Genomic DNA, 13,507 nt, shown 5'->3' with positions numbered 1-13,507 from the left:
GTGAACTGCCGACTCATTTTCGACCTGCGACCCCGAAACTTCGCATCCGAAGGGGCCAAAGTGGCCTTCACTATTAACCATTTGACCGGAAGAGCCCGACTCTGGGGAACGGCTGAATTTGAGAGAGGTTCAGCTGCGTAATCCTCATTTGATCTCCTGGCCCGGGAGATTCTCAAGGTATTCGACACAGGATCCTCATCAGTTGACGCGTCCAGATCTCTGATGAGAATACGGCAGGGAAGACGATCGATCGCTGATTATTCGATCGATATTCGGACCCTCGCAAGCCAGAGCAACTGGAATGCAGAGGTGTTAGTGGACACCAATCTTAACAGCTTGGCAGACTACATGAAGGACGAGTTGGTGTCTCACGCCCCGCCTACAAGCCTTGACGAGGCCATAGCGCTCACGGCCCGGATCGATCGTCAGGTCCAGGGTCGACACCGTGAGAGAGTCTGCCAGAGCCATCCAGTTTCCTGCTTACCCGAGGGGACTGGCGCCCCTTCCAATTTCCAGCAGCCATCCGCAACTCTACTAGACCCACCAAAGGCAATGGAGGTGGATCGCACGTCGCTGTCCGTCGAGGAGCGTCAGCGTCAACTCTCAGTGGCGGGCAAGGACACCGGATATCATCCTGCCCGTCTGAAGGGGGAGCTAATCGGACGATTGGAGTCGTCCGGTTAAGTTCCGTTCACACCCCAATCTCCCCGACCAGAAGGCCAAGGCTAAAGCTGCACCTTCGGAGCCTTGGGTCAATCCAGTCCCTGTCCGCCCTTGTGGACTCGGGCGCAGAGGTCAACGTCCTGGATGCGACCTTGGCCCGGAGAATGGGATTGAGGTGTGTTCCCCTTTCGACCCCAGTTCCTGCCCAAGCTCTGGACGGTCATCTATTGGGCACGGCCACGCAGGTTACAGAGCTGGTGGAAATGACACTGTCTGGGAACCACTGCGAGCGGATAAGTTTCCACCTGCTTCCTTCCCCCAGTCAACCGCTTGTCCTAGGACACCCGTGGCCGATTAATCACAACCCTAATTAATTAATTGATTTATTTATTTTTTTAAAACATTTAATTAAAACAATTTATTTAATCAAACATCTATCCTTATTCACACCGTTATCCTCTGTAGGGTTGCAGGGGTGCTAAATGCCATCCCAGCTATCTCTGGGCAATGGGCAGGGGACATCCTGATTTGGTTGCCAGCCAATTGCAGGGCACACAGAGACAGATAACTCAGTCGCTCATTCACACCTATGGACAATTTGGACCGGCCAATTAACCTGACATGCATGTCTTTGGAATGTGGGAGGAAACCGGAGTGCCCGGAGGAAACCCACGCAAGCACGGGGAGAACATGCAAACTCCTCACAGGGGATTCAATCTCACAACCTCAGAACTGTGCCGCACACGCGCTAACCACTGCGCCGCCGTTCTGCCCCCAAAAAACATATTTTGGGTACCGTATTTTCCGCACTATATGGCGCACCGTGTTATAAGGCGCACCTTCAATGAATGATATATTTTAAAACTTTTGCCATACATAAGACGCACCCAATTATAAGGCGCTATAAGTGCATGCTGGTTTAAGATCAGGTAATTGTGCAATTTTGTAGTTGTAATCCTGTGCAGTCCTTCGAGACATTTTTGTGATTAAGGGCACTTTACGGTAAATAAATAATAATAATAATAATAATTTCCTTGTATTGTCATTCTGTGTAACAATGTACACAGAACGAAATGTCGATTGCACCTAAATGTGACTTGACTTGACTACAGTAGAGAATGTAGTTACGTTATGCAAGCTCTAGATGTTGCCACGCTAAAGGGAATGTCAACAAAACATTCAAAAAGGTCAAACTTTATTGTTAACAAACAAGCTTTCCACAACTCCATTCACTCCCAAAATAAATAAACAGCCGTTTTATTATTTTCTCTGAGGTAAAGCATTTTCGTGACACATCTTTAACATCTTTGAACAACATCAAGGCATATCATTTTACTTTTCCTCCATTTAGTCAACACGCAAAAAAAAAACGTCTGATACTGTTATTTTAAATGAAACGTTAGTGCAATCGCAATAAAGTGACACTCGTAATGTGCAAAAACAACAAGTGCAAAACAATAACATAATAACTGTAAAATGTAAAACTTAAACACACAAAAGAAAAACAAAGATCACTCTATAAGCTCCTCATCGACGAATCCCTCGAATTCTTCTTCTGCAGTGTTCGAATTGACCATCTCAGTGAATGGGCCATCCAACACGTCCGGCTCCGTTTCATCAAGGTCGTCATTAATTGAGTCAGTGTCGCTGATGTTGTCTGGCTGTTCGGGGACAATTCCCGTCTTCTTGAAAGCTCGGACCACAGTTGAGACTGATATATCAGCCCATGCATTTACGATCCACTGACAGATGGTGGCGTATGTCGCCCGGCGCCGTCTCCCCGCACGTATGAAAGAGAATCGTTGTTTAATATTTCCCAGTATGCACAGCGCGAAAAATGGAGTCGGCGGCTGTTTCTCGTAGTTGCGAGACCTTGCGAATTTAATATTGAGCCATATATAAGGCGCACTGTGTTATAAGGCGCATGGTCAGCTTTTGAAAAAATTTTAGACTTTTAGGTGCGCCTTATAGTGCGGAAAATACGGTGACTATCAGAAGCCATTTCGTCATTGGTTGAAATATGAAAAGCTAGTTTTTACAATTAACATGTTAACCATAAGAAGGCACTCAAAGACCACTCTCTATGTTTCTCAATAGCAGAACAGTGACAATATGTAATATCATTTGAGTTTAACCACGCTTTTCTGATTGTATCCAAAATATTTTCCAGTATATAAGGTGCAGTGCATTAGAAGGAGCACTCTCAAATTTCTGGCAAATACGGGGGTTTAATTTGCGCCTTACAGTCCACAAAATACTGTATTTTATAATGATTCTTTGTCTCTTACATAGTGTAAGAGATAGGATATCTTTTCACCAAAGAACACAAGGAATTGAGTTCCTGTTAATGGAATTTTCTGTCTGAAAAGCCCCACAAAAATGTAAGAGGTAGCGCAACACAACTGCACTACCCCTCCTCACCAGTGAGTGGCAGGAAGAAAATGACGGCCAAGCAAAATTACTTGCAGTGTAGTTAATGCAAAAAACAGCAACCCACAAAAAACACATCTAGAAGTTAAACAATGAACTCAATAAGAAATGTTAGAAACTAGTGTAGCTATTGTCTCTCTACTGAGAAAGCCCAGTTAAAGTAAGCAATGATCACTGATATAAGATGGATGTTACTTGTCTCCTTGCGCTTTAATCCTGTAAATATTGGTCCTTTTCAGTGCCGTGACTCGTTCTCAAACAATGTTCTGAACCTTGACAAATGTAATATCATGCAGTCTGTCATGCTGACCCATTACATTCACCTGTGCCTACTCGTTTGACGTTCACTCACCTGTTGTAAGTTCATCAGTGAACCTCTGTTTTCTCAAGGCAAGCATTTTTGACTCTGACTAACGTCTGTCCCGTTTTGTCACCTGTTTTCCACTCGTCCGTACCTGATTTCCCCGTTTGTCTTCTGCTACGACGCGTTTTTTGACCCTGACCACGTTTTGATCTCCTGTCCCGGCTAACGACCTGTTTTTCCGTGTAACCACGCTACGATCTCCCACTCAGGAAGATCCACTTCCGATCCTGTGAACGGCATGCTTCCCGCGTCCAGCGAGCACTGGATCGCTGGCGCTGCAACATTGCAAAAATCCGCCCTATGCTGTACTAGTTTGATGCTGTGATTATAATTAATGCGTAGTTACCTCCTGTCTCGATTACTGTAATGTACAATTCTCCAGTCTAGCATTAAAAGCCTGCAGCTGGTACAAAATGCTGTGGCGAGGTTGTAAACTAACAAAGTTTGATCACATTACCCCGATTTTGGCTGACCTGCAGTGGCTCCCTGTTAGTTTAAGATGTGATTTTTAAGGTTCTGTTGATATATTTCAAGTCAAGTCAAGTAACATTTATTTTTATAGCCCTTAATCACAAAAATGTCTCAAAGGACTGCACAGGATTACAATGACACAATTACCTGATCTTAAACCAACATGCGGGCAAGGAACAACTCAAAACCTCAGCGTGAGGAAAAAGAGAAACCTTAAGAAGGGACCTCACAAGTGGTAATCCCCCTTTCAGGATGACCAGGGTGAATTAGATTTAGCATTACAGTACACAAACATAGTAAACACAAGGTAACATGTTGAAAATTTCTCCGGAAAGTGCATGACAGCAACGACGCCCCCAGCCTGTAAACTAGTCCAGAAAGTCCATGACGGCCACAACGCAGCTTCCCATCTCTGCCAGCTGGTCAATGCAGGCGTTGACATGCTTCAGGTCAAACGCTGGTCCACTGACTCATCTCAAATCGTCCTTCTCCTTCGTATCACAACCACCCAGGCAGTCGGAAAAAGACAGGACAATACAAAATATGAGGTGGGCATCAATCATAAGCTTTGGAATAGAAGTGTGTCTTCAGTCTTGATTTAAAAACTTCCATTGAGGTTGCAGATCTTATCTCCGGAGGCAGGGCATTCCATAGCACCGGGGCCAGAATGGAGAACGCTCTCAAGCCTGCAAACTTCTTGGCTCTCGGAGTCACAAGTAGACCGGCATTTTCTGAGCGGAGACTCCGTGCAGGAACATAAGGGGAAATTAAGTCAGAGAGATAAGAGGGTGCAAGTCCATGCAAAAATTTGTATGTTAATAAGAGAACCTTAAAGTCACATCTTAAGTGGACTGGGAGCCAGTGCAAGTTGACCAATACAGGAGTAATATGCTCAAACTTTTTTGTCTTAGTCAAAAGTCTAGCTGCCGCATTCTGAACTAGCTGCAAACTTTTAAAGCTAGACATCAGGAGACCAGAAAGCGATACATTACAGTGATCAACCCGAGAAGTAATACAAGATTAGCATGGACTTTGCCCTATGTTACTGCTCAAAGCCTTCGCTCGGAAAATGCTCGTCTACCAGTGATCCCAAGAGCCAAGAAAAAATCCGCAGGTTTGAGCTTGGTGCAGTGCAATGCTCTGCCCTCTGGGATTCAATCTGCAACCTCAGTGGAAGAGTTTAAATCTTGGCTTAAAACACACTTATATTCAATAGCTTATTAATTATAACCTCAGGAAGCTGTCACCCGGACACTCTATGTTCATTGTTGATGACTTCTGTGTATTGTCTGTTGATGCCCTTGCATCATCCATCACAGCCTGGTCTTCCTGGAAGGAGGATTACCTCATGTGTTGTCCCTGATCAAGGTTTCTTCATTTCTTCATGCTGAGCTTTTTTAGTTTTACTTTGCCCTCATGTAGGTTTTAGATCAGGGGATGGCGTAGTAGTAGTCTGTAGTCTGTACAGCCCTTTCAGAATTTTTGTGATTTAGGGGTATACAAATAAACATGACTTGACTTGCGTTGTTTGCCACCTCGCTAGCTTAGCGACACTACCTTTCTTGTGTTCAGCCGAGATCGATGAGACAAAAATGTAACCGTTTCTGTTACCCATTATACTATCCATACTATAGGTAAGGTCAGGCCTAAAACCCAGCCCTGCCCGACCTAGCCCACAGGTATAAGAGCCCGAACCAGCCCAAGCCTGACCGGTTATTTGATTTAAAGGACTAAGCCCGAATTAAATTTTCCTTTTGTCATTGTGAAAAGGAAGAGTGATTTTGGCTGTCTCCCATATTGGGTTCGGGCTCAAGATCTTACCTTTAGTCCAAACTAACAGACAGGAGGGAACTATGTTTAAAAATAGGAATAACTAGAGCAGGGGTAGGGAACCTATGGCCCGGGAGGCATATATGGCTCTTTTCATGAGTACATATGGCTCCGAAATAAAATGTAACTATTGCACATCTCTCTGTGGCGTTCCAAAGCCAAGTGATTTTATCGATTTTGGTCCATAAACAGCCGAAGCAACTTAATGCAGAAGTTCGATAAGAAACAATTTAAACTGCTGAATAAAAACGCTGGCAAACGACCTTGATTGGGTGAGCAGTACAGGTGGGCGGATCCCTGCACACAGCGCAAGGCACTTCCTTCTCGCTCTCACTCAGTGCAGTCTACACTGTAAGTGATTATGACGATATTCTTATCGTTTGCAGTAATTTGAGACATTTTTACAAAAGAACTTTGCATGCACATTGTTTTGAAATCGTTATTAAGGACAAATTTCATGGAAAAAAAATTGCCTCAACACTCTTAACTTAAGGTGGAAGACAAGTTGTAAATGTCATATTTACATTGATTTGGGACACAGGATTTGGCATTATTATCATGTCATACATTTGATTAAATCATCAAATGACACACAGCGAAATAAAACGTGCTGAAGAATTAGCTTTTGTCTAGACAGCGTGTTTGGCAGTTTTTTCAATTTTGTCTGAAAATATATGATGTGGCTCTCTCAATTTATTTTTAAAACATTTGCTCTTATGGCTCTTTGGGTCAAAAAGGTTCCTGACCCCTGATCTAGAGAAATATCACTTTAGGAAAAAATATGGTTTGGCTTCCGTGTCCTTGTGCTTTATGTTTTAACCTAAATTGTCCTCTTATAGTTCATTATTCAAATGGATTTGAGTGGCTTGTAACAATTAGCAGCATTTACTGTTTCCCACGTGTCCCTTGCTTCATACATAAAACAGAATAATACGGTAATAGCTTTGCGTTTGGCTAAACTAGTCCACACTGAATCAGTACAATTTAGAGTTAGGGCAAACAGAGTAAAACCTATAAACATTTGCTCTTAGTTGAATCTCTGATTCGAACTCCTGTTATTCGCTGAAACTCTTGTGCACACCAAAGGATTTCATTTTAGTACTTTAACGCCATCTGGTGGAGCATTAACTTACTTGGGTTTCATTCACTAGGCCTAGGGAAAGAAAAAAAAAGGACTGAATCGTAAAGTAACCGAAATAATCCTCATTTGAAGTAAAATATTCGTACCCGATCAAATGTTTCATATAAATATTTTTCCGGCATTTTTTAATAATTTCTTATTCGACACAATTAGGATGGCACTTTTTAACTTTGTTGTTGTTACAATGACAGTTATTTTTTATTCAAATGTATTGAGTCGTCAGATTTATAGCATAACTCACTTTTTGGGGCCAAGTTGAGATTTTTGCCCCAATCAGCTCAACCGATCATTTTGCAGATAACAAAACAATCAACATTTCTTCCTAAGTCATTTTCACTTGAACATTTTTTGACGAGAATTCATTTTCAAACTTAAAAATCTCAAAATAACTCATTAAGTTTGGGTGCACATTGTACACAGGGTTTTACAGAAGGGTGTATTCGTGCAACGATTGATCAATCAAAAATTATTGCTGACCCCAATTGCAGAACATTGGATGCAACAGGAATTGAACCAGGGTCGCGGGGTGCGAGCTAAACATTAAACCAACGATATAGATGATGTATGAAAAGGCATTCCATTTTATCTCATTTACACACTATTTTTATTCACAGTACTAGAGACGAATGTTACACGATGGAGAAAACAGAAAGTCGTCCTAAAAGAAAAGAGGACATGGGAAATAAATCTTTGGTTTATCTGATGATGAATTGGACTTTGAAGGACATTTAAAAAATACATTGTAAATTTTATGTTGGTTTTTTGTTCATAGTTTACGTTGTCAATTAATCATTTTAATTATGGCCGCAAGTATTCAATCTTTGTCACTTACAGTGGTTTTCATTCAAGAATTAGGGGCGCACGTTATACACAACCGTGCGTTATACACCAATAAATCCGGTGGGCATTTTTTTCTCAGAAGTCCTAAAAATGACTTGTGTTATTAGTGTGACGATATTCCTTTCCCTCAAAGCTATTAGCTCCACAGAGATTTTTTTTTTAAATTTTTTTGTTGTTGTAATTTTGGAGAAAAAGGCCCACTCTTTCAAACTGAGACCCTATTGTAATGTAACCAAGAGTACAGTAACGTTACACAGATAGTTTTACTCTGGTTTTCTATTTTTTTTGTTTTCTTGATTTTTTTCCCATTTTTATTTAATATTTTCAAATATATGTATTTGACAAGAGTGGAACACATCCGGTAGGTGCAATTTGATTATTCTTTTGTAGATTTATTTAAAAATGAAGGCCTATGTTAGAAATGCAATTTGGCAAGTGGTGTACAGAGACCCTTCGCTACATCATACTTTAGGTACCGAATGTTAAATTCTGATTGGCTCCCTGTCACTATTTGAACCCAGTCTTGTCAATCCCCTGTTGTCAGTCCGTCTGTGAACCGCAGTGTATTCTAGCAAGCCTTTTTCGACCCTGAATCCCATCCGTCCCGTTTTTTCTTCCGTCTGTCTCCGTCTACCACCCGTTTTGATCATGACCACGTCTGCTCTCCCGTATTGGCTTACAACTCATTTCCGATCCCGATCACGTTTTTGCTCTCCTGTCCCGGCTATCGACCTGTTTTTCCGTCCACTTCTGTATTCGGATCGCAATCCGATTGCGAGAGCGACTTAATTCCCACGTCTAGCGAGCACCGGATCGCGGGCGCTGCCCTTCCTCTCTATATCTCAATAAACTTGTGAGAAACGTTACGCGATTGGGTCCTGTTTCTGTTCTGGTCCTGACACTGGTTTGTATTTACCGCGGAAATAGAGGAATCCCTTCAAAGACTTTTACTTTTTGTAAGTTCTTGAACCTAATGAAGATCTTAAAATAATGATCAAAATCCACAAGGAGTTTCCAATCTAAAAAGTCTCCAACCGATGTACAGCTGCTTACGTATGTAATCCTGACAGCTGCTGGAGCGTTCCGGCTCTTTTTCCACAGATCACAACGATTTACCGCATGCAGAGATCTCTGACCGTCACTGAACATGGACCGAAGAACGTGCGTTTTGTGGCTGGCTTTTAGCGCTCTTGTTTTTCACTCTTGTTGCCATCCTGCTACACCGGCTGATATAAAACAACGCAGTCAACATTGGGCCGTCGGTAAGAGAAACCTTACTGTTCTATTATTAACGTTAGTTATTTAAGATCTTATTTTCACTAGTGATGATTTTAGTTAAAGTAACCTTGGATTCCCAGTATGATCCAAATAATGGACAGAATTAAGCAGTGACGTGCGGTGCGGTTTCTGTCTAGAGATTTATGAATAAAAGAACCTACACACTTCATATTCATAATCAGGGTTGGGTAGGGTTACTTTAACTGGATTACTTTCAATTACTTTTAGATTACTCCAATACCAAATATGCTAATAAAAGACAAAAGAAACTAAATATGAATAAAATGACTAAATCTTGTGCAGGCTTGGGGAGTAACGGAACACATGGAACGGCAAAATTGATGTTGGCAAGCTGTTTGGATTTATTTTCATTTTGTTTCTGTCGCATTTTATGTTAGTTTTGCCGGAGATCAAAGAGATCAAAGCCAGGAGAGAATGCTTACCACGTGTTGTGAGTCATCATTTTATTCATATTTAGTTTCAAGTTAAAGTAACCCTACCCAACCCTGTTCATAATATACAAACAACACATAAACTATAGCGTTAAAATGATATTTTTTTGTGTAACGTTAACTTATAAATGAAGTCTACAGTTGTGGTCAAAAGTTTACATACACTTGTGAAGAACATAATGTCATGCCTCTCTTGAGTTTCCAGTTATTTCTAAAACTCGGATTTTCTCTGATGGAGTTATTGGAACATTCATGAGGTTTGGTTCTTTTACGACTTAGTAGGGGTTAACAGAAAAAGTGATTCAATATGCTGGGTCAAAGGTATACATACAGTAGCGCTAATATTTGGTAACATGTATCTTGGACATTTTCACTTCAATTAGGCGCTTTTGGTAGCCATCCACAGGCTTCTGGCAACTTCTTTGACCACTCATCTTGACAGAATTGGTGCAGTTCAGTTAAATTTGAGGGCTTTCTGACATGGACTTGTTTCTTCTGCATTGTCCACAAGTTCTCAATGAGGTTTAAGTCAGGACTTTGGAAAGGCCAATTTAAAACCTTAATTATGGTCTGATACAGCCATTCCATTACCACTTTTGAGGTGTGTTTGGGGTCATTGTCCTGCGGGAACACCCAACAGCGCCCAAAACCCAATCTTCGGGCTGATGACTTTAGGTTTTATGATCCTGCTTCTTCATTATCCCATTTACTCTCTATAAAGCACCAGTTCCATTTGGCAGCAATACAGCCCCACAGCATACTACAACCACCGTGCTTGACGGTAGGCATGGTGTACTTGGGGTTAAAGGCCTCACCTTTTCTCCTCTAAACATATTGCTGGGCATTGCGGCTAAACAGCTTGATTTTTTGTTTCGTCCGACCACAGGACTTTCCTCCAGGAGGTCTTATCTCTGTCCATGTGATTAGCAGCAAACTTAAGTCGAGCTTTAAGGTGCTGCTTGCACGGCAGCGCTTGAGTGTGTACACTGGAACCTGTGTTCCAGCAGCTTCTTATTCTTGGCAGGTCTTGGTTGAATTTTCACCCTCCTGACCAATTTTCTCTCAGCAGGAGGTGATAGCTTGCGTTCTCTTCCTGGTCGTCGCAATGACAAAACAGTGCCATGCACTTTATACTTACAATGTTTGCACGGTTGCTCCTGGGACCTGCAGCTCATTTGAAATGGCTCCAAGTGACCTTCCTGACTTGTTCAATGATTCGCTTTTCAGATCCATGCTGAGCTCCTATGACTTTCCCATTGTAGCGTTTGTGGGCGTTTGCATTCAATGAGCCCCATTTAAATGGCCTCAGAGAAGTCACCAGCCGTAGTCATTCATAATCACTCATAAGAAGTTAAGAGACCATGCTATGAAGCTCATTTCACTGATACAACTTGTTAAGTCACCAAAATTGCTAACTTGTGTTGCTGTATGTATATTTTTGACCCAGCCGATTTGATCACTTTTTATGTTAACCCATAATAAAGCCATAAAAAAACAAAACCTCATGATTATTTTTTTTTGTGACAAAGAACTATCTGTTCCAATCATTCTATCGGACTTAAACCCGAGTTGTAGAAATAACTGGAAACTCAAGTAAACCATGAGTATGTGCTACTCCTTTTGAGAATCAATAGATACATAATCTTAGATTATGGAAAAGGTCTAGTAACAAGAAAAAAAAATAGATGGCTTAACTTACGGTTACCCTGTTAGCTACCACTAATTCCCTTTTTTGGGGCTAAGGTGTGTGCCAAATCATAATCTTTGGTCCCACTATCGCCCTCTGCCTTGAGGCAGGAGAAGTGCATGCCTCACTCTGCATCTCCAGACACTCAGCACAGTTATATGGTAAATACTAATTGATATTGAACAAAGAGCCAGAAATTCTGATGTATATTGAGAAAGAACATTGAAACATTGAATCACTGAAAGACTGAAAAAATGGCACATTTAAATATATTTACATGATGACTGTTGAGGAATAGCCATACTTGGCTCCCCTAAAAGCAATTCAATATAAAATATTAAAAATGTGGCTTTTTTCAAAAAAACACTTAACTTGTTTAGCCTAGGAAACGTTTAGTGCCATTGACGTTTCGGGACGTTGAAGATTAATCTCAACTTGTCTGGTACTGAATGTGTTGAGAGAAAATAACTGATTAAAAGCAGTGAACACCACAAAAGTACAAAATCACATTAGAATAAAATAAAAGGTGAAATGTCAAGAACACTAAACATTACATTTTCAAATTTTCAACCTTGATTTCAGGACATTTGATGGGTAAGAAGAGCGCTGAAAAGCAGACCAAATCTAGTGGAGGAAGATCTAAAGACTTCTTGGTGAATAGCATGGAATCGCTGATCTGGAACAAGGGTGCAAAAAGTGGTTTGTCCTGAGATTATATATCAACACTTAAATCCTAAATCCCTCGTAACAGTCACATTTTGAAACATGGCAATATGCGTTCTATTTATTTTCACTGTGTAGGTTGCAGACCGGAAGTTTCTGGCCATAGAGATGCATGAGCTAGAACTCCGCTTGAAAGCTTACGTTTGTTTCGACTCATTGAATGTGTGGAACTGTAAAGCATTGAGTATATTTGACTATTTGATATCTCTTTGTTTTTCGTCACCTGCAAATTATGTATGAACATTGATATGCTCCAAATAAAAATTTCAGTGCATCTGCATCCAATTTTTCCCTTTTAAAGGGACAGTGGGTACAAATAATGGTTTCCTTGTGGTACAAAAAACTTTCTGAAAATGCTGGTCTAGTGATCCCAAAAGCCAAGAAGAAATCCGCAGGTTGGAGAGCGTTCTCCATTCGGGCCCCGGCTGTGGAATACTCTGCCCTCTGAGATTCGATCTGCAACCTCAGTGGAACTGTTTAAATCTAGGCTTGAACCACATTTCTATTCTATAGCTTATGAATGACCTATATTTCACGTTGACAATATCTGTGTATCATTTGTTATTGCAACATCTGTTGCACGCTGGCTATCGTGGAAGGGGGATTACCTCATGTGCGGTCCCTTCTCAAGGCTTCTTCATTTTCCTCATGTTGAGGTTTTTGGGTTATTCCCTGCCCTCGTGTAGGTTTTAGATCAGGGGATGGTGTAATAATAGTCTGTCCATCCCTTTGAGACTCCTTGTGATTAAGGGCTATACAAATAAACATGACTTACCTTGACATGACTTAAAAAAAACATTGACTTGAATTCTAGGGGAAAATACATGAACTATCATACCAATGTTAATTTTCATATAAAGAAAAATCATAGGTTGAGAAATTTGTATCGTGGGATCCCTACCCAGAATTCGCCGCCATGCTTCTCTAGCATCGTGCTGCTATGCTGTATTCTGTGGCACTGGATTTTCATTTAAATTAGACAATGCAGTGCACATTTGGAGGGCATTATTACACACTGGGGCTTTAATGAAAACTTGCCAACCCACTAAAGTTTTTTTTTCCCAAAACAACAAAATACAGCTACATTAAACAATCAAATATTAAACATCCCTATAAGTATTTAGTCATCGAACAATAGACTTTCAAAAAAATAGCAAGCAAGATAAAAACAAAAACAAATACAGTAATATAATAATTTAGCTCATTTTCAGATAGGAATTTTCTTGTGTATGATTTTAAGATCTTTTATAATAAATCAACAAAATAAGCATTTTTTAGGACTCTTTGTTTCAAAAGTGTAGACACAAAAGCATAGAATAATATTCAGAAAAAATGATGGCTTTATAATCGTGTCAAATTATTTTTTTTAAATCCATCGGCCAATTATTTTACCCTTTTTATATATGGATTACGTAATCATTATTCAACGTATAAAGATTGTTGTTTATAGTACTGTATTTTTGTATCATTTTAATATATATATATATATATATATATATATATATATATTCAAATTATATATATATATATTTTACAAAATAATGGCGTTTTACTGTGTATTATACCGTATATACTTTCCCCAGCAGATGGCAGTAGTGAAATACAATAAAATTGTCCTGTCATTGATA

General features: G+C 40.4%; 1 long non-coding RNA gene across 1 annotated transcript; it reads left to right on the top strand.

The window, feature by feature from the left end:
* Positions 1-8,870: 8,870 nt before the first annotated feature.
* LOC148350678 (uncharacterized) lies at positions 8,871-12,153 on the top strand. The gene is made up of 3 exons (XR_015852999.1): positions 8,871-9,001; positions 11,739-11,855; positions 11,958-12,153. It is a non-coding gene; the product is annotated as an uncharacterized LOC148350678 (long non-coding RNA).
* Positions 12,154-13,507: the final 1,354 nt, after the last annotated feature.

This window comes from Urocampus carinirostris, chromosome 16 (genome assembly GCF_059441175.1).
Source record: "Urocampus carinirostris isolate Australia breed hairy pipefish chromosome 16, RoL_Ucar_1.0, whole genome shotgun sequence".
Lineage (NCBI taxonomy): Eukaryota > Metazoa > Chordata > Actinopteri > Syngnathiformes > Syngnathidae > Urocampus > Urocampus carinirostris.
Note: the sequence above shows the minus strand (reverse complement) of the source record. Positions and strands in the feature narration are given on the sequence as shown.